A 20,642-nucleotide genomic window follows, 5' to 3' on the forward strand; every position below is an offset into this window, starting at 1 on the left:
ATATTTACAACTTAAAACTCAATGCCTTATCTCCAGCCAAAGGGTTTATATGCAAGCATATAGGCCTAACCAATGGACACAGGCAATAGGGGTGGGGGTGAGGGCACGAGTAGGGGAGGTTGGGGGTAATGTGGGGATAAGGACACATATGTAATAACTTAATCAATAAAGAAATTTAAAAAAAATCCTCAATGCCTTTTCAAATTATCAAAGATGAAGATAAAAATTATTTACTAGACATCTTTTGCTTGCTATGTACCAGATTATTTTCTAAGCACAGCACTATTTACAATAGCCAAGATCTGGAAACAGCCCAAGGGCTCATCAGATGAGCGTATAAAAAAGCTGTGGTACATTTATACAACAGAATACTAAATAGCTGTTAAAAAAAAAAAAAAGGAACTCTTACCCTTTGCAACAGCATGGATGTACTTGGAGATTATTATGCTAAGTGAAATGAGTGAGTCAGAGGAAGACAAATACATATCATCTCACTTATACGTGAAATCTAATGAACAAAATAAATTGGCAAACAAAATAGAACCAGATGCATGGATGCATGGGACAGATCTTAGAGTGGAGGGGCTAGTGGTGAGGGTGGGGGAACTGGAAGAAATTAACCAAAGAACATATATGCATGTATGCATTACCCATGAACACAGACAGCAATGTGGCAAAGGCAGGGAGAGAGGTTTCTGTGGAGGGGAGGGGGGCGGGAAATAGGGGACATCTGTAATAGTGTCGACAATAAAAAATAACTCCTTTAATAAAAGATAACTTTCAGAGAAGCAAATTCCCAAAACGTGTTCTGCCATGTACACTTTGTCATGTAATTCATGAAGAATATGCTCCATCTGGCCAGAGCAGTAAACCAAGAAAGTAGCCTGATGCACAGGAGCAGGGGCTACACCCCAGGAAGAGGTGTAGGCAGCTCCCAGACTCAGACTCATGCTGAGGAGAGATTCCTACCACATAGGCTATAGTTAGCCTAAAATCAACCAACATTTAGGGGAGATTTATTCAAAAACATGAAAGGGTTAATGTCTTTGAGGTATTCATACAACTGGTGGAAGTTTAGGGATAAATTATGGAAAATCCATAGTAAGCAATAAGACGATAAACTAGATGATTATTAATGACAGGGAACAAAGAGCTGTGTAAGAAAGGAAATCAAATATATTCGATAATTCATTTATCAAGCAAACACAGTCATGATAACATAAATACAGAATATTGACCTAACAGAAAGATGTGTGGAGAGATGTGTGAAAGATGACCAAATCCCCATCTTTTGCGGTGTTAAGTCAATAAAATATGCCAAAATTGGGAACATGAAGAAGTAGCAGAGAAGCATGCTATTTAGAGATATGGAGAAAAACACCAAGTGAATCTGTTGAAAGCATGAAAGCAGTTGCCTCTGGGGATAGGAAATGAGGAAAGTTTCTCAGGGGATTTATCTTTATAAAGCCTTCTGATTTACTTCTTTAAACCACATGCATGTATATAAATTTTGTAGAAACACAAATTAAATTTTTAATGTTAAAAATTGATTTTCCTTTGAGCAGCAAAGTATAAGGGTTAAAAGTCAGCAGATTGCTTGTGTTCTGATTCTGGCTCTTTCATTTATAACTATTTGATCTTGGGAAAATCTTAATCTCTCCTTGCCTCAGTTTCCTCTCATGTAATAACAAGAGGGTAATAATATCTTCCTCAGAAAGTTTTGTGAGAATTAAGTGCATGCATTTTGAAGAGTGCCCAGATCAACGCATGTTTATAATCATTATTATTGCTGCAAATGCAATATTTAAGGGTATTTTGTATCAGACTAAAAACAACAAAAGAAATTAAATTACAACATATGTTAATTCATTTTATTTCAATTCCAAATTAGATATATTGGCCTAAAATTATAATTTAAAAATTCTAAGAACCAACAGACTAACATTCCAAAGAGTAACAATTTATTACGCAAACATGTGATAACTGCATATAGTTGTTTATTTGTATTCACTTGAATGCTTATTCAATAATGTATAGAAGGTTCCTTAATATTATATCCACTTAAAGAATATTTAAAGCCCTTAATCTTTTAATCTTCATCCACTTAACCATTTGAGAAATTGATGAAAATATTAATATGTCTTCTAGGGAAAATGAATTAACTTTCATTCATAATTGTGTCCTTATCAAAAAAAATTATTTCTAAATCTATTTCATATTTCACAAGCACTCCCTAATTTTTTTAACATTTTAGGGACAATATGAGCTAAATTCATCAATTTGGAATATGCCAAGTAAAAAGAGAGGCTCCTTCATAACCCTCAAGAGGGAAGATCGTTTTCCCTCATGCAGATAGGACTCTATCTGATGCATATTCATTACTCTGCTCCGTTACCAGCTAGCAGGCAGACAATTCTCCAGCAACTTAAAACACTTCTCTTTACTGAGCTACAGTTTGCTATGGAATGTCAAAGCATGAGAATGTGCATATTTAAGTGGTTAATTGAAAGTGAATGTTCTATATGGTTTTTGTCCCAAACTGCCAGAGACAGTGTTAAAAAGGAACTACATCAGGATTCACGAAGCTACTAATGAGCCATGTTTGAATATCCACAGGATCCTGGCCACAGGATCCTGGGTTCCTCCAATGGTACAAAGGGACAGCTAATGAAGACATTCTCATGATACTAAAACAGCCTCCTGGATAGTCATCTCTGTTTCCTAAGGAGACTGCAATACTGCTTGTCAAATTCAATTACCAACAGAAGAACAGAAACCTATCACTTGTCTAGTACCTTGTTAACATGTCCCCAATGAGCCAATATGAAATGAATGCAATAACAGTGAAGTCTGCTGGAAAAAACCTGGGAAACACTGTCTATGGTATTTCTCAAGGTCTGAGCATCAGAAAGATTATTGTGTGATAAAACTGAGTATTTACAGATAAATATGTAATGTGCTAGGTTTGCCAAAATTAAATTCAGTCACAGGTGAGAATGTTAGTGTTTTCTGTATACCTATGGTCTACTTTACTTAGGTACTACTTGATAAAATTATTTTTGGAAGGTGGTAGTATGTCTGTTCTGAATCTACATACAAAGTGAATGTATCAGTTTGTGCATCTGAAAATTAAAAAGAGCATTTTTTTCTTTCATTAATCTCTTCTGGAGAAAAGCTAGTTCCTCACATGTAACAGCTAACTCAACCCATGGTAGTTAGTATAGTCACTCCCGTGGTCGGCAAACTGCGGCTCGCGAGCCACATGCAGCTCTTTGGCCCCTTGAGTGTGGCTCTTCCTAAGCCTTAGGAGTACCCTAATTAAGTTAATAACAATGTACCTACCTATACAGTTTAAGTTTAAAAAACTTGGCTCTCAAAAGAAATTTCAATCGTTGTACTGTTGATATTTGGCTCTGTTGACTAATGAGTTTGCCGACCACTGGTATAGTGAATCAAGGAAAAGAGTTCAACTTATAGTGGAGCAACATTTGTACATTTAATGTTCTGTGAGTAGCAAGGGAAGTGGGTAGGGAGGGAGGAAAGGGGAGAAACAGGAGAGATGGAGGGAGGAAGGGAGGGAGGAAAGGAGGGAGGGAGGAAGGGCAATAGGAGAAATATTGTAGCCTGTAGGTGATTCTTTATGCCATTCCACTTTACTTCAGTAAGTGTTTGCTATAAAATGAGAGAGTACTATATGGAAGATGGGAATCTGTTGTTGTCTGCATTATTCCTTCATGCCTATAAATAGCACTGGTATTTTACTGACATAGTTTTAATGTTTAAAGACAGTATTTATTTTTGGTTGCCTCCAATGTGGCAACAAAATATGCATCTGGTACTCGACTAAAGAAACCTGAATCTCTTTTAACTCTGCATGAAAACTGGTTGTGTTGGACTTACCAAGTTCAACAGCTGTTCTTCTTGCTTTCTTGTCCATCTCAATATATGGCTGCTTTTTTTTTTTTTTTTTTTTTTTTTTTAGTGGCAGGGGAGGGAGACTCACACCAAAAGCCTTGGAATCATCACCCTTACACCTTATTGCCTCTTACACTCACACCCAGTCCATCAACAAATCCTTTGATTCTAAATTCAGACTTTGACTCAAATCCAACCACTTTCAAGTCCTCCAGTGCTACACATGAATTACTGCTTCCATTTTGCCTCCTTCCAGTGTAAAATCCTCACACAGCCAGAATAATCCTTTTAAAAACACAAACCTAATCATGTTCCTACCCTTCTCAGAAAACCTCTAAAGACTTCCCTTGAGACACAGGATAAAATCTGAAGCACATACCTGACCAAGACTTGCCAGTCCCTGGTGATGTGGCCCTAGATCCTCTGTAGCTGCTCCTATTATTCTTGATACCTTTCCCCAGCCAGCCAGGTCTACTTGCAGCTCCTCCAGCCTCAGGGATTTCACAGTAGCAGTTCCCTTTGCATGGAACAGTCTTCTCTGATATCTATGGAACCTTCATCCTCACCCGTTCAACTCTCTCAAGTATCACCCTATCAGAAAGGCTGTTTATGTTGAATAACAGCCTCCCTCTATCCTTCACTCTGTAGTTTCTTACCATCCTTATTTTTTCTCCTTGGTACACATCACTAAATGAAAACATTTATATACTTATTTGGTTATTTGTATAATCTAATGGGCCAGCTGCAGAGACTTAATCTGATTTCCTGCTACCCTCACTGTATCTTGAATAAATCTTGCCACTCAATATCTGCTGACTAAATGAACTGAGAAACTCTGCCGAGCTGCACGTACTTTATAGGAGAGTTAAAAGACTCAATGGCAAATTTTAATTGTATATAAATTGCATTTCAGCATTTATTGCCCACATATGATTCCACTCTAAGCATATGATAAGGACAACTCAATTTAAATTCAACTTAAATACAAATCTGCTATATAGGGTGAATTGTTCCATTGATGTAGGCTGGGTTCCCAAGAGCTAGGCAAGTACAACCCTGGAAATCATTTCTGAGAAACAGAAAAATAATGAACTAATGGTCTTTTAACTAAGATGGCCTAGAGAAACTCATCCCTGGTGTTTTCTATCTTCTTTTCTCTGCAAAACACCAGAGTGACCATCTCAGCTTTTGCCCTGGATACTGGCCCAGCCTATCCCTTGCACCCTTCCTGAAACTCGATTTTCATCTTCTGTTTTTCACTAACCTAGCGACCAGTATCATCACATTAAATTCTGTTCCCCAAAAAGATCATGAGCAATTGTACCTCCATAACTCTGCTCATGCTATTTATTCCTCTGCCCAAAATGTCTATCCCTCATATCCATCTGGCAAACTTCTACCTGTCCCCTAAAATTCAGATAAAATGTGACCACTTTTTTAGAACCTTCCCTGACCTCTTATTACAGCAAGTCATTCCCACTATGCTTTATAGTGACACCTTCTTTAAAGTATAATCCTATATTATAAAGCCCAATATGAAAATCTACCGAACTGCAGAACGACCAGCAGAACGGCCAGTCTCTATGACACACACTGGCCACCAGCGGGCAGATGTTCAATACAGGAGCTGCCCCCAGCCCGCAGGCCCCAGGCCAGCCAAGACCAGTGCCAGTAGGGGCCCTCTGATCACCCCACAGATCGGCCCTGATTGCCAGCCAGGCCTAGGGACCCTACCCATGCACAAATTTTGTGCACCGGGCCTCTACTAGAATTATAAAGTTATCTAAAGTTTACCCATCATGCATTCATTATAACATCCTCAAGGGCAGGGATGACATCTTATTCATCTTGAATCTCCAAATACTAGTGCAGTATGTGGTTTATAACAAATGTTTAAGAGTGTTGATCAATCATTTTTTTCCCTCTTTCAACAGATACAATATAAGAGGTTCTTTGTCCAAGACCAGATTTACTTTAGGTTTCAATTTCTCTTATCCCAAGGATATTCTTTTCCCGCTCCCCTAACTGCTGGCTCACATTTGATTCTGTGACTATACTCCTCTGAGTTCCCTATTTCCTAAGCTTGGGTCAAATTCTTGCTTCTCTGAATGGCCCCTCATTATTAATAATTATGGTCCCCATTTCCTGAGCCTCTAACTGCCCATGCTTCTCAACCACTCTCACTTATTCTCTACGCAGCCCATGGTGTGACAAAATGGATTCACGGAGTGGGAGTGTGCTGGTTAATCTTACATGTCAACTTGACTAGACCATGGAGTGCTCAGATATTTGGTCAAACATTATGTTGGTGTTTCTGTGAGGGTGTCATTGAGTTATATTAAGATTTAAATCAGTAAAACACATAAAGCCGATTGCTGTCCATAATGTGGGTGGGCCTTACCCAATCAAGTAAAGGCCTGCGAAAGAACAAAAGGCTGAGCCTTCCTGAATAAGGGAGAATTCTGCTGTCTGACAGCCTTCATACATGAAGAAAGGAGCTATGTTTAAAATTCTATTTTGCTAGCATTTTTGTGGACAAATTAAAAATAGAAAGAATATAATGTGCAATCAGGAAACACAATAATTAGATTGTTTCAGGAAATAGGAAGGGAGAGGAGATACAGATTGATTACTATACAACTGTATGAGAAGCAACTTCCTTAACAACGTGTCTTCATTTCCAGTTTCCCAGCTATCCTGAGGTCCTTTCCTCCCCCACACCCTGCCCCAGATGTTTGCCCGGATGTAATCTCATCAGTTGGATCCCAATTCCCCCTTCACATCTAGTTCATAAAAGCTATTTTGCTACCAAACTTGGAGTGTAGTTGTTAGCTCTGTAGTAGATGATCCAAATAGAAAAATCTATTTGCCATAGAATATATCCTGAGGGTTTCGTAAGGAGAGCTCCTCTGTGCTTCAACTACTAAAAGAGCACAGCAATTACTTTCCTAGGAAACAAAGTCTAAAGAGCATAGATGATCAACAAACATAAGACAACTGAGGTGTCAGACTGAGCAGTTCAGCTTCTGTGGACAGGCCAGATCAATGTTAAACCCCTGCTAACCATGGTGGGGGAAATGCTGGCACTCCAAACAATTCTGCCCAGACCATCTACCATTCCTGAGGATATTCTCACTAGGCTATATGAAAGGCCTCCAGATAGTCCATCAGGCTCTTAGTCTCTTGGGACCCCTGCTAACCATGGTGGGGGGAAATGCTGGCACTCCAAACCATTCTGCCCAGACCATCTTCCCATTCCTGAGGATATTCTCACTAGGCTAAATGAAAGGAACTCCAGATAGTCCATCAGGCTCTTAGTCTCTTGGTTCTTAACTTCCTCTGCAAATCAGTTCATCCTGTCCAGTCTGGCTGTCATTTCAGATCAGTGCCATTCCCTCTGCTCCTTTCCATGTCAGAGAAAAGGGAAGGAATGTGCTTCTGGAAAGTAATTCAGGGAGTGTTTCAAGGTTGCAGGGCTTGCTCAGCTGCTCTCAGATGTCCCTGAGCTATAAGCAGTCACACTGCTTCTTCCCCCCGACCCCCCACCCCAGTGGCCATCTCAGCACAGCTGGGCTCTTTCGGAAATGGCTGTGAAATGTACTGTGAAAAGAAGAGATGGTCAAGCGCCACTTAATGGCAAAAAGGAAGCTCACCAGCTAGACAGCGTGGTTCAGTTTGCTGTTTTTTTCATCAGTGACCACCAGTGTGTCTGCCTCCTTAATGGCCGTTGAGTTAGCAACAGAGACAAGCCTGGTCCGAGACTGTTGAAAATGGCTGGTGGGCAAAGATGAATATCCAGGGAGTTCAGCTCCCTTGGGCATGCGCCTGCTCTCCTGCTATCCAATTTAAAGCCCCCTTTTCATCCATCCACCCTCTTCCCTGTGCCAAGTCCTTTTTCTTTACACAGAGAAAATGGAACGTTAATATTAACCTTACTCAAGATAAGAAATTTATGCATTTGTTTGCTGGGGAGTGGGTTTTTTTTAAAGACATCTATTAATTCATTCTGATGATGCAATTTCCATAATGCAATTTTGTAGGTAGCAAGGAAATAGCCTTTCTTCCATCATTGCATTTTCTTCAGGTACAGTATGAGTGTTTCATTTAGTCTTGCAATTAGTCTTAGATTTAACATATGCTGACTTCATGGAGACGCATTTATTATATTCATTGCCTAATACCATGAAAAGAAGTTCTTGGCATAGACCAGTGGCCAACAAGTCTTAGACAATTTTGGTAGTTGGTAGAGAGGGAACAGTTCCATATACTTCTATGCTTTCTTGCTACTGGTCCACATTGCTCTTTTTACACTGTCTTTTTCTCCTTTTCATCCAGGCTACCCCTCTATGCAAACCTCTGATCTTATTTAGCTCACGAATGTCTACTCGCCCTCATTTGTCAGCGTAACAATAACCTATTCAGTCCTTTCCGGACCCCTCTCCCAAACTAAGACTGAGGTTTGCTCTGACAAGCACATCTCTGGTTTTAAACATCTGACATATTCATGATTGACCAAGAAGTATAGAGTGAATTATAAGATGACTACATGTACTACCCCAGTGTGTCTAATACAGTACTGCTATATGTACCAATGACATCATTAATAGCTCATTCTTTTACTCTCAATATTGTCAGTTGGATATTACAGTATCTGGTAGCCTTTATGATCAGTACATTGTAAGAAGACTATATTCTCTATTCAAAGAATGTACATTTGACTCTGAGCCCTAGTATGTCTTTGGTGTATAGCCTTGAACAAGTTACTTCCACTCTTTAAACTCAGTTTCAGCATCTATAAAGCAGGGTAGAAGATAATATTTCTCTCAAGGGTTAACTGGGAAATAACGAAGTGAAAATTACTTTGAGAAGAGGTAAATTGCTGTGTAAATCATAGTTACCACTCTATTACTATAGTTGTAGTATGTATAGTAGTATATAGAAATAGCTTTGAAACATACCAGTCCAGTAAGAATGTTTTAAAATGTTTGCTTTTATTAAGGCAAAGCTTTATTATAAAGTAGTCTAAGTCACTGAAAATGCACTGTTTTTTAAGTGCTAGCTGTTCTTATCATGGTAGGGGTCGAATAACTTGAATCTGGTATGCCCATTTCAGTCACGACTCTGGCGACCAAAGTCACATTCAAACAGCGACCAAGTGTACTAGTAGATTACTTGTGCTTCCCAGGAAAATGTAAAACCCTTTTTTCTACATGATACAGATACCTAAAAGTGAATTTTAAAGAAAGTGAAATTAATATTTTCTGGGTTTCTACTATGTGCCAAAGAGTAGAGGTAAGTGATCTTACTTAATCCTCATGACAATTTTATTACTTATTTTCCTCAATAAACATTTATTAAATAACCCGAATGTTGACTAGGACATGCTCTCTATCTTCCCCAGCCAGTGAGGAAGGTAGATTAAGCAAATTAGCAATTACATCACAGTGTGAAAAATGCCAAGGAAAAGACTGATATGGAGGAACACAGAGTGGGGGTGAAGGCAGATTTCATGAAAGATGTAAATGTTTTTAAATTTCACTTTGAAGAATAGCAAAAAAATCAAAAACAAAAATAGGGGGACTATATTTCATCCAAAGAGAAAACATAGCAACTAAAAACATAATAGGTATAAGCACATTATTTAACCCTCAAATCTGAAAAGTTTAAGAACCTTCCAAGGTCATGAAACTGCTAAGAGCTAGAGACCAGTTTTGAGCCCAGCAGACTGACTTCAAAAATCCATGCACTTTATCATCGAGCTATTCCGTAGCAAAGAACACTGTAAGTAGCTTGACTGAAGTTTTGTTGAGAAGGAAGTGGCAGAAAATAAGGCTACAGAGGTAGGTGGGAGCTGGATCCAGAAAGGCCAGAGTCCCAGACTAAGAAATGTGAATTCCATCCTAAAAGTCATGGTGATGTATGGGAGGATCTTCAGCATAGAGTCACAGAGTAGACAGCTAGATACTCAATAACTCCCACTCTATGCCAGGAACCACCTTAAGCACTCACCTCCCCTCCTTAAACTCCCCAAACAGCCTGTGGAAGTAGATACAATTATTTTCCCCACTTGTAAAGTGAGGTACGGATTGGCTGAGTGACTCGCCCAAGATGGCACAGTTAGCTAAGAAGAAGAGTCAGACTCCCAAGAAAGCAGACTAGCTCCTGAAGCCACGCCACTCACACTTCTGTCATGCTGCTGCAGGCAGGCCATGGAGGATCACTCTGGACGTCTGCTGAATGGATGGAAAAGCAGCCAAACTGCAAAAGACTGGTGGTGTTGATTTCTACTCCAGATTCTGAGTCATTTCCTCCATGTTCCTTAGGCAAGCAAGTCAACTCAGTGCAGCTAAGAGAATTTGCTCTAGATCACACAGTACGTGTCAGAGACGAGATTTAATTTCAAGAGTGCCAGACTCAAAGCCCTTGTATTTATAGTGTCTAAGGGCTCCTCCTGCTATTTCAATTTCAATAAAATTATCACAAATTCCAAGTTATCTGGGTCTAAAATAATGAGGTTTTGTTCTCTGTAAATCCAGCATTTGGGTATGATCATACTGTGTTTAAGCGTGTCAGATAATTATCCACAGAAGGCCATGTTTCCCTCCGAGAGTGCATGGCTCTCCTCTGGCTAATGGCTGTGACAAGAGACTCTAGAGCCTGTCACTATTTGAAGTTGATAGGCATCATTGCACTGAACAGGTCATTATGAAAAGCATTATGTCTGCTCTCTTATGAAGTGTTTTTAATATGAAATTGATGTTGAAATGCAACCAAAGTAAATGCTATAGACTTGTTTTCTTTTTCCCCTCTACTCTTTCATCTGAGTATAATTGGAGTTTTGATGAATGCTCCTCATTTCTATTCAATATCTGACTTCATGGTGAAATTCCATCCTGAGACAGGAAATGTTATACTGTGGAAGGAATTAGACATTCTCAACCCCTGGCATATGGATTCCAGTCATCTGTTTAATAAACACAACTGTTTTTGCATTCAATGGAAAGCTGGACCTGGGTTGCTCAATATAGCAAAGAAAATCACAGCAAATAGCATTTCTTATCTTATGGGAGCCATACTTCCTCCCCAGGGATCTCTTCTGTGTGCTTAGGGACACAGATGAAAATGTGCACCATATTAATTTCTTATTAATTGAAACCTACCCTGAACATTTTAGCACTGCTGATGTAGCCAGCCACTAGCCACAGGTGGCTGCTGAGCACTTGAATTGAGATGTGTCAAGTATATTTCTTCTCACCCTTGTTAAGGCAGCTTTTATAAAAGTTAATATGTGTGCTTTATATTATATCTTCTAATTTCAGAGCTTACACTTGTGCATGTGTGTTTTGTTTTGTTTTGTTTTGTTAAACATAAAGCTAATCCTCTTCCAAGAAAGTTACTGCACCTTGCTTTTCCTCTACTTAATATAGTCTTCAAAGAGATACTATGAATGACTATATGAAGGCCCAATATCCTTATCTCTGAAAAAGGCTGCAAAAACTGTTTTCCACCTGGATGCCAAAGATGGGTTCCTGGTTTTAAACAGCCCAGGAGGCTGAATCCAAACATTTTCCAATCTAATCACATCTCCAAACACAGTCTATGTTTTAGAGGAATATCTACAATCCCTCCTTCACCTATAAAACAATTTATACAAGCAAAATATCCATACTATGAAATTATATTCTACATACAAAAAGGTATCTTAAACTAGTATATTATCCCCCAACAAAATCAAAAGTATAGTTTAACTAGATTTAAATAAATATTTGAATGCCTGCCTTATCCCTGCCCAATATCTTTCAGAATACACCATGTTTAAAAAGAGTATTATCTCCAAATGAGTAAGATGTTACAAGAACACTGTGCAAGAGACCCAATACACAATTTATTTCTCTGTTGTAAGTTTAAAAATGGAAAATTCACCGACTAGGGAAGGAACAATCATGATCATTAACCCCAGGAAGAGAATTGTCTTATTAACCAGCGGGATTCCGTTATTTAATAGAATTCTGAGAGGCCCAGGGGGCAGATGGAGAGTTCTGTGTCACTGGCAGTTCTATTCAAGGAAGATGTAATGATTCCGAGTTGTTTGCACTACTTGCAAGTGACCCATGAAGCAGTTTCTCAAATCTTCTAAAAACTGGCAGGATCAGAAGTTTCGATAAGAAGTTAACTGTCTTTAATTTGATTGAAGCCAGACAGAAGTGGTGATGACATGGTTGAAAGGAATGAGTTCACTCAACTGGAGAAAAGTTTAAGCCCTGGATACTACCACAAGTGATCTTCACAGGGTATCAGCTAGAATCCACTTCAGAACTGCAAACAGGCATCTATTTTCCACAATAATAGTTCAGCCACTTTTACTCACTTAGCATTTTATTCATAACAGCAATATTGCAGAGACTGATAGAGCCCACACACAGCTGGGCCTTCCCCTCCTTCCCAAGCACACAGACACTCTGCTCTATTGTCAGGTATCACTATGAACTGAGGTCTACCCAAGGCGATGGGAGCCAAAGCATATGGACCACTTTCAGGTCTGGCCAATAAAAGCCTCCCAGGCATGACCTACCTAACTTTCCTTCCCCATCTGCACATCAGAGTGGTGAGGCATCTGAAAACCAAGACCTCGGTGAATCCATCCGGAGGTCACAGCCACAAGATGAAAGGCAAGTGGGTTCTTGAACTCTGTGTGGATCACAGCCGGCACTCATCACCAGCTCTTAGTGAGCAGGGATGAGTCACACATAATTGATTGCTTTGGACATGCTGAAAGTTTGGAGCTTGTCTATTACAGCAGCTATTGGTGTTTCCTTACCTTACACAAGCAGCTTCTACGTGTTAGCCATTTTACCCTACGGTTTTCCCATTTAGGAGCTGAGGGTGAAGTTTGAAAATGGCATTATGTCTATTAACAAATGAGGAAATGACTGACAAGAATAGGTCACATGACTGGTTCATTATCAAAGGACAAGGTGTAACCCAGATGTCCTGGCAAACAGCATCTAAAAGGAAATCAGGTTAGGCAAGAGCAATGGAAGCAAACACAGAATTCAATTTGTGGTCATGCTGGAAGACAACTGTATTTTATGGACTAAACTTTGAGCAACTGTCAACAGAGCTGAGGCACTGTGTCATGAGCATCTCTGACTTTACTCTGTACAACAGAGGAGCATGCATGAGGCTGAAATGAAGAAACCCATCATCCTGTAGGGCAGCGGTTCTCAACCTGTGGGTCATGACCCCTTTGGCGGTCGAACGACCCTTTCACAGGGATCGCTTAAGACCATCCCGCATATCAGATATTTACATTATGATTCATAACAGTAGCAACATTACAGTTATGAAGTAGCAACGAAAATAATTTTATGGTTGGGTCACAACATGAGGAACTGTATTTAAAGGGCCAGAAGGTTGAGAACCACTGGTATAGGGATAGGATGATGCAGAAAGGCAAGTGCAAAACACAACACATTCTACTGGTCTGTACTAGTTAAGCATTCCACCAATATCCTATTTAGGAAGGGTTGCAGTTAGCACTATCCCAAATTATGTGGACATTTGAGCATTATTTGTAAATGTTTTTCTTATCCTTTGTATCCTTAGAGTCAAGAGAAGCCTCTAACTATTAAAAAGTATCTAGGTCAACCCGGCCAGTGTGGCTCAGTGGATGAGCATTGACCCATGAATGGGTCATGGTTCAGATTAGATTTGATTCCTGGTCAGGGCACATGCCCAAGTTATGGGCTCAATCCCCAGTAGAGGGTGTACTGGAGGCAGCTGATCAATGATTCTCTCTCATCATTAATGTCTCTCTCTCTCTCTCTCTCTCTCTCTCCCTCTCTCTGAAATCAATAATAATAATAAAAAAACATACTTAAGAAAAAAAAAGAGGTTTCTGGGCCAAGCAGAGCCTGCAACAGTACTTGATCTAGGCTCCTGACTGCTTAGTTCTCACAGCACAATAGACATTAAAAGGGACCAGATCTACTGAAGCCAACCTTGCCTTAAAATATGGCCCCCAACTAGGTACTACAGTTTCTTTGTTTTTTGTTCTACGTAAGGTGAATATGCTTTGCACAGATTCTGAGCTACTACTATGGGCATGTTAAGTATAAGTGGCACCATTTTAGAATAGTACCAGTTGTTAAATACTTTGAATTTATTGCTCCCCAAACAGACCATAATCCAGCAGGTAGCCTAGAGATTGCCTATGACATGTTTCAATAATGTTGCCTAAAGAAAGTCTCCTGGTCCACTGAGAATTGTTATTTAGAAAGGAAATACAGTCTTAAATTGATGGCTCAACAGAAAGTCGATGTTCAGTAGCCTGTTATAAAATAAAATTGACTGATATATATTTATTTGGCTCTGTTAATCTCACGAGTCATCTCAGATGTGACAATTATGGATAACAAACATCTATGTACCTCATCAAAGTGCAACCTCAAAACGCACTCAAAAGAATCAGCACTTGTCTAAGTGTCAGAACTCCACACTCTCTGACATACAGGCTGGTTGAACATGTTTTCCTCAAACCCCAAGGGACATCGTTACTGCCCACTGGGCTGCAAACGTTAAAAGGTAAGCACTGGCTCCGGTAAGTGATGGAAAGTGCCTTAAGTGCATCCAAGAGGCTCTTCCTTTGCCCAGTAGAAATGCACTTGAAGGAGAATATTAGTGGCCAGGATGAGACTATATCAAGGTCAGCCTTGTTAACCCAAAATAACACAACTGATATACTGTGTCCGATGCTACACAAGTTCCTGGCCTTGCAGTCTTGCGGAACTGTTGCTGGTTTCAAGGCTGCAGTATAGCTCCTGTGTTGCCTGCACATCTTTGACAAAGTGATGCACATAATGTCTCTTGATAACTCAGACTAGACCATCAGTTTCATTTTCTTGTTTCAGTCACATTTTTCAAAGAAAGCATCATTAAACTTTAAGCATTATAATCTTCCCTTGGCACAGATAACCTTCCTTATCGTAAAATTAAATCAGCATTATAAAGTGCCCCCCCCCCCGGCTTTAGCAGTATAACAAATACACCCATGTTTAAATTTAGGGACAGGTAAATATTTGTATGACGATGAGTTTGCACAAAGGTTTGAAGTTATTTAAATACTGCTCAATTGATTAAAAAAATACTCATGGTTATATTACTACCCATCTACTTCTACTATTACTAGTAATAGTGCATCTATAGTCGGCAAGCATTTCTGGAGCTGGAAGAGTGGGTTGTGCGAGTCCTTATCTGCCACATCCCTTCGGAGAAAATGGTAGTGGGATGATGGTTTTAAGTTTCTTTGTTTCTGTACCTAAGTCATAGCTTTTCCCTTTATGAAGAGGAGGGTTGGTTTGGCAAATCTGAGGAAAACTGGTAGAGGTGTGTCAGAGACCATGGCTCAAGCATGGTACAAGCCACCTCTTCTCTCAGACCTCCTGCACTCAGGCAGTGAGATCCCCAGAGTTTCCCACCCCTGTGCCAACACCAGGGCAAAGATCTGACCGGATCTCTGCATCCCCTCTTCCTGCTTTAACCCTATGACTGAGAAGATGAGGGGCGATTCCTCAAGTGGGGCCTGATTATCCCAGAGACCAAGGTAAAGGCAACACTGTGATTCCCACACTGACCCAGAGCTATTTTCTATTGATTCAACCCTTTCCAAGGATTGGAGAGGAAAATGGCATCACGCCAAACCTCCCACAGGCAGTGGCAGAGTGATACTCCATTTTTATGAAACAAAGTGATCCTAAGTTTATCAATGGTTAAAAGGGAAAGTACCAACAGAGAAACAGATTCCATGTTGTGATAAATAACATAATGCAATAATGATCTAAGCCTCATAAATGTTTCCCATTGGTCACAGTGGAGCCACAATATGAAAGGACAACATCCCACTCAACAGCACATGCCACACTGGGATGGGTGAATGTCTACGGAGGTCTCGTAGGACATGAAGGACAGTTATGTCTTGAGTAACTTGTGTTTCCCTTGTTCCCTTGATTGCCCAGCATGTTAGTGCCTTCTAGCTCTACCCTGAACCTATATTAAGGTTGCTGAGTAAATAAGTGAATGAGAATCAAGAGGGTCCAAGTAAAGAAGATTTTGAAATAGATACAAAAAATACATGCAAATGGATGTAAAAAAAAAAAGTAGCCACACCTGGGCTGCTTTGCTTCTCAATTTAGGATAGCGGATTTGATCATTTCAGATATAATTATGTTTGGTATTCATAAGATATTCAGTATCCATGAGGTACATTCAGATCTATGGGAATGAAACATAAAATAAATGTTCTACGCACAATAGATATTGTCTTCGAACTTAAATAGCAGACCCATTGATGATTTTCTAAAACATTAAAACAGAAATGATACTAGCATTTACTTTACAATTTTAAGTTCCCTTTGATTTTCTGAATGGTGGTGTAGTAGTAATTAATACATCAAGCCACAAGAGCAGAGTTGACCTGTGTCAGAGGAACTGGCCAGTTCTCTTTTGCCATCAATATATGTTTACTGAGCACCCAGGAAGCATAAGGTCTCCTGTCAGTGGAAAAGGCTGATGTATAAACAGCAAAGTTAAATGAGGTATAATGCATTAAATACTATAATCAGAATTGAGAGGGGAAAATTTATTCTGAGAAGATCAAGGAAAAAATGGGATTTGAGCTACACTAAGAGGGATGAACAGAATTTCAATTAGAAGAGGCGAAACATGGAAAAAGTTGATCCTGTATATTAAATGATCCCCAGTAAAGGGAAGGGGACTTGAAGTCACCTGGGCTGGCCTATTAGGAGAAAGGTTAGCTCCCTCTCCAGAGTGACTGGTGAAATATTGGGGACAAATGACATTGTAAGAGAAGAAGTTCCAAATATTCAGATGGGGCCAAGTTGTTGCAGGGTCTTGAATGCTAAAGAGCTTATGTTTTATTCATTAGGAAACGGCTTTTCTAGTAGAAAATTGTGTCATCATTCTGTAGCCCACTCTTCGGGTCTATACATATTTAAGCATGGCATTATGGTTCTACATATTCTGAACAAACCATTTCTTACCATTATATGTTAACATTTGTATCCTTGTGTTAAGAACACTTTCTAATAACTGTTTGAACTGAGCTAAAAAGTGTTTTGTCATCCACACCCATATGAGTCCTGTCTTTATGTTTATTTTTGTGTAGTTAAATCATCTAATAATAGTAAAAAATTGATAAAGTCAAATCTCACAGTCACCTGACCTGGTCCAATTATTTCAATATGATCCTGAAAAAAATCTTAAAACACTACCAAAGGGACCCCTTCCACATCATCTTCCACAGGTGGGAAATTTTAAGCAGCTCTAATTGCGAGAGGTGTAGTCCACATTTGTTGCAAAGACTTTTTCTATTAACAGATGTAATCCTGAGCTACCTCTAATCAACCTTCTTTCTAACTTTATAAATGAATTGGTGTAAAGTAGAACTTCAAATCCTACTTCGAAATGTTGTGAAACTGCTCTAGAAGCAGAGGTGCACTCTTAGAAATACACTCACAACCCTTGTCCATTTATCACTATGAATGTGTTTTTACAAAGGCCTGCTCAAAATGGGTCAAGCCATCCTATAATGTCAGTCCACTTTGCCTCCCGCCATTCTCTGTAACATTTTGTCGCTACACCTAAAGGCAGAGTTTTAGATGGAACCTTCCTGAATGCTTCCTCATTACATTAACCGCATTTGAAAACTACATCCTGAGTGCTGTAAGTATTTTTGCCAAAGGCTCTCCTATTCCCCTTGCTATTTGCTTTAAAATCCTCAAATATCATCTTCTCTGATTCACAGCCCAGCAGTTTATCAATTTTATTATTATCAGTGATGTCTTATTAAAACAACTTACCTTTCTATTCTCCCTTTCTCCCTCTCATGTTGCCTCTGAGTCTCTGGAAGCATCTTTGTGCATATGAGACACCTATATTATTTAATTCGGGATTTCATTTCCATCTTTAACATGAGCCATCACATGTGATATAATCTTTCTGTTTATATTATACAAACCTTCTCTCACCTTCTGTTCCAGACTACCTGTGTCTTTTTTGAAAATTTTCCCAGCATCCCATCAAACAGCAACTCCAAGGAAGCAGTGTGTCTGCAGGTGCACCTCAATGTCAGCCAGCACATAATGAATGACTTCAGAGCACGTGGGATTCGGTTCTATTAGAAAGGAATCTTGAAATGTTCACTCATCAGAAAAATGTTGAGCATCTATAACATCTTTAGTTTTTTGCTTACTGTTGGCTACACAGAGACACATAGCCTTAGCCTGCAGGAAACAGACAAGTAAACAGTCAAGGAGAACATGGGATTATAGGGACTGGTGTGGTGTTTGGAAGGTGTCTGACGCTCAGAGAAGGGTGGCTCACCCAGGCTGAGGTTCGGGGGGCGGGGTGCCTTTCAGGACTTGAACGGAAAAGACAAACAAAACTACATGGACATAAACTGTAAAGTCATTAAAGAGCCCCCTCACGTGGTTTGAAAATAAAACATTGGGCAAGGAAAGTTGAATTAATCTACTTCTCTAGAAAACAGGGAGGTGAGGGGACACTAGGCGTGTGATACCATCCACTGTCTCTGTAAATGCTGAAGTATTTTGAGCAAGGGCATCACATAGCTTGGCAATAGTCTCTGGAATGATTCTTCCTACAGTAAAGACTGTGGCAGCAGGCAAATGGCTACTCAGATGATGAGCCAATAATACCCCCAGCTGACTCCTTGGCTGTGATTTCCCAATTAAATAATTCTGAATTTTAAAAAACGGGGTCCCTGCATATCTTTTACTTAAGAAAGAAGATGAAACTAAACACAAACATTTTGCCACTTCTTAACAGAAGTTGTTAGCAGAGTTGGGGAGGAGGTGCTTCCTTTCCATTTATCTAATTTCCCGAAGAGCAATTCCCCCTGAGCCTCTTGGCCTACCCTCTCCCTCTCCCCCGACTGATTTTGAGCTGTAGAGAGGAACTGCACATGGGTAACCCTGCTCTTTCCTCACTTGCTCCTGAGGGACCAGGAGACCCTAAAATGTGCAGAGGAAGCCCCGTGTGCACATGCTCTATGGGTTGCTGTGGACACCTGTGATTGGCTGCAGGAGCCTAGTTAGAGGCAGAGGAGAGCACTAGGAGCACCCCAGCTCCTGCAGTCATCAGCTCTGAAGTCCCCCACTTTTTGCCTTTAGGTTTTATGACACCTGGAAAGCTCACTTTCCGAGGGGCCAGGAGGCCCTAAAATGTGCAGAGGAACTCCCGTGTGCACATGCTCTATGGGTTGCCATGGACACCTGTGATTGGCTGCAGGAGCCTAGTTTAGGGATTCAATATTATCAATACTATTGTCATGCACATACTTCATTCTTGGGCATGATCTTTATCAGTATTGATATTGATGTTTTGGTCTCCACTTGCTTGATTTGTTTCTCCGTTTCTCTGTTCAGGATGCAGGTAGGAAAAACAAGGGTATCATTTGTAGGCACTACTCAAACCAGGAAAGCTATCATAATAAATTACTATATTGGTCCATAAGATATTAATCACCTCAGGTACCCTGAGAAGGCCAAGTTTCTGAACCTATAAAACAAGGGTCTGATCTTCGACCGCATGGATGAATAACCATGAAGCTACCCAGTAATGAGAAAGAACTGTGACACCAATTCTCAGAGAAGCAGAAAGAAGGCAGAGGAGAGCACTAGGAGCATCCCAGCTCCTGAAGTCATCAGCTCTGAAGTCCCCCACTTTTTTCCTTTAGGTTTTATGACACCTGGAAAGCTCACTAATGCTAGTAGACAGTCAACTTCAGAAGCACACAAACACTGTCTGACATATGGGGGTTGATGCTCTGTGGTCACCATCTTAAAGGTCTCAGTCATTTCATCTTTGAATTTGTGTTTTGTAACAGAGGTCCCATGGGACAATGGAGCACATGATTGGGGTTTAGAGCCTGAGCTCATGTGTAGCCTCACCTCCTATTATCTCCCTATATCTCTAGGATGGGTTCTCAGTTCTCCATTTCCGACCCCGGGGCCCCCAGATCCCTCATAGCCTCTCCCTCCCCATCCATCAACAACTGCCTTACTCTGTCCCCAGCAGAGTCCTGTGTACAGACACACAAAGGGTCAGTTTGGGTATGCACTCTTGCTCTGGGTGTGTTTCCAGGTGGAACATAGCTATGCCATCCCTGCCCCTAGCTGGAAGCACTTGGGTGCATTTGTGGGAGATGAGGGAACTGGTAAGGAGGCTACAGTCCTCTTGCATTGTCCATCTGCTGTGGACTCGGGGTGGAAGGAAAGCTACAGAATGGGCCTTCCCTGCCCCAGCCAGGTCAGAGCGCATGTACACAGGGGAGCACCATAGACCATGGGGGAGGGGCCTGAAGCTCCTATGATGGTCTGTGCTCAACCCAAGACAATCCCTGTGGCCAAGGTAGAGACATTAAATAGCAAATTAAAACACCACGATAGGCTGAGGTAGAGACCACAGAAGAATGATAAAGGCATGATATTTTATTACGTTTAAACAGCAGAATTTTCCTCCTCCTTGAACAAGGACCCCACTTTCATTTTACTCTGGTCTCTGCAAATCACACAGCCACTCCTACCGGTAGATTTCTTTGTCCTGAAACCAAAGGAGTCCTAACTGACATCTAATATGCCTTTCATGTGGCTCTATATTAGAGGTAATTCTATATAAGCCTCTTTCCC

General features: G+C 40.3%; 1 protein-coding gene across 2 annotated transcripts in view; it reads right to left on the minus strand.

The window, feature by feature from the left end:
* NELL1 (neural EGFL like 1) overlaps positions 1-20,642 on the minus strand; it is a 687,144-nt gene that overhangs the window by 254,688 nt on the left and 411,814 nt on the right. The window lies entirely within an intron of this gene.

The sequence above is a fragment of the Myotis davidii genome, unplaced genomic scaffold, assembly GCF_000327345.1.
Source record: "Myotis davidii unplaced genomic scaffold, ASM32734v1 scaffold330, whole genome shotgun sequence".
NCBI classification, from domain to species: Eukaryota; Metazoa; Chordata; class Mammalia; order Chiroptera; family Vespertilionidae; genus Myotis; species Myotis davidii.